Consider the following 2,093-nt stretch of genomic DNA (forward strand, 5'->3'; position numbering starts at 1 on the left):
CTTTCACTTTCTCTACACACATTTTTTCTTCCCTTGAACTATTTGAGAGTAAGCTGTATATGTCACGGCCTTTTACTTTCAAATACTTCAGCGTGTATTTCATATGGATATTATCTTATATACCTCAGTACAGTTATTGACTTCAGTAAATGTTATATTGACATAAGAATATGTTACAGATTGAATTGTGTGCCCCCAAATAAGGGTTAAGTCGTGGTCCTTGTACTTGTGGGTGTGATCCTGTTTGGACATAAGGTTTTTCTTTTGTTATGTTAATGAGGTCATATGAGAGTGGGGTAGATGCTAACCCTAATCAGTTGTGAGTTATAAAAAGACCAATAAACACAGAGACACACACGGGGGAAGGCAGATGCCAAGCAATGTGAAGGAACGCCAAGGACCACCAGCAGATACCAGAAACCAGGCGAGAGGCTCAGAAGGGACAGACGTCTAGCCTCCAGCACTGTGAGAAAATAAACTGTTCTTTACAGCCCCGGCCTGTGGTATTTCTGCTACAGCAGCACTAGGTGACTGAGAGAGTTTTCCACAGCTTTAACCTCTGTGACACTGACGTTTTTGAAGCATACAGTCCCTGCCCCCCATTCCTTTTAAAAGGAGCATTCTTGCTTGGGTGTCTGCTCTTCTCCGAAGCTGGGTTCAGCGATGCCCTCCCCTTCTCAGGCGTCACACCTGCCGACACTTCCTTCCCTCACTGCCGACGCTGATTATCATCACCTGGTCAAGGGCTGGCTGATTTCTCCACCATCTGGTTACTATTTTTTCCCTTGGAATTAAGCAGGCTGTGGGAGATGCTTTATACCCTGCAAATATCCTGCCCCTCTTCACACTTCCCCCCGATTTGCAGCCACTGATGATCCTCGCCTGAACCAAGCGTACTGGGCGGGTGGCGGAACGACATCCTGCACGTCCACAGCCAGCGCCCTGCAGTCAGTGCCGGCACGCCTGCCTGCGGCGGCGCCCTCCGCCTCCCCTGTGCATTCATGCGTCATTGGCACGGACCCACGGAGGCCTCACTGTTTTCTCCAAAGGTCTACAACACAGCCCTGAACTCTTCTGGTGCTCCGATGGTCCCAGATGTGTCCAGTAGCCCTTTCTAGCTGGCTCCTGTGCCCCTGTGACACACCTCCACCACCAGCACCAACCAGCCAGTATGTTCCTCTCGACGGAAGGACATAACATCGTCTAGCAGCACAAAACACAGAATGAGCCAATTAAGAAAAATTCAGATGATAAGGGGACACGTAAAACAAGCTAAAGGGATGCAGCCAGTAAAATTCAGCTGGGGAAAACTAGAGAACAAATGACCTGGATTCTCTGACAAACTCCAAGCAAAGAGAGAGAGAGGTAGAGGGGTACAAGGGTGGGGTGGGGGGCATGAACGGGAACCTGCAGACTAAAAGGAACAATTGTAATATATGAAGCTTATTTGGATTCTGAGTCAAACAAACTATATACATGTAGTCAAAAAAAAGACAATAAAGAAAATTTAGTACCGACTAGATATTTACTTCCGACTCGGTCGCTACGAGTCTGCCTCGGGTTACTCTGCAAGTCTGGTTCAATCGCTACTCTTAGCTCGTGCTTACAACCGTGGGTGAGAACGGCAGTAACAGCCAGTCCTGGCAGACCAGGGCCAGGCTGGCTTCTGGCCCTCTGGGCCCGGATCCCGCTGACGGGTGCAGGCCTAGTGCGTCAGTGAGGATAAGAAAACACAACAGGCGTAAGTAAGTCTTCACAAAGCGGGGCGGGGGCACCATTCAAGAAAATCTGGAAAATAATTTAGAGAAGCACTGTCGACCTCAGTTAATTATTTTTCTAAAGCCAACCAACGCTCTGGCAGAAGAACACGTTCGAGTGTCACTGCGTCCTCCACGCACTCATCCACAAACAGAGATGGCTTCATCTGGCATAAAGACAGGTAACGCCAAACACTTCTCGCCAAAACTGCGGCCCTGGAGTCACAGACACACGTGCAACCTTTTGGAAAGGCTGAATTATCTTTAAAAAGCTCTGTCAGTTATAGACGCTACCATTTTGTAAAGCTTTTCCTCAAAGTTTTAGCACTGGGAACA

General features: G+C 48.3%; 1 protein-coding gene across 1 annotated transcript in view; it reads right to left on the reverse strand.

Annotated features, from left to right (window-relative positions):
* NDUFS6 (NADH:ubiquinone oxidoreductase subunit S6) overlaps nucleotides 1–2,093 on the reverse strand; it is a 15,463-nt gene that overhangs the window by 2,235 nt on the left and 11,135 nt on the right. The gene's annotated exons all lie outside the window — the stretch shown is intronic.

Source organism: Trichechus manatus, unplaced genomic scaffold, assembly GCF_000243295.1.
Source record: "Trichechus manatus latirostris isolate Lorelei unplaced genomic scaffold, TriManLat1.0 scaffold00072, whole genome shotgun sequence".
NCBI classification, from domain to species: Eukaryota; Metazoa; Chordata; class Mammalia; order Sirenia; family Trichechidae; genus Trichechus; species Trichechus manatus.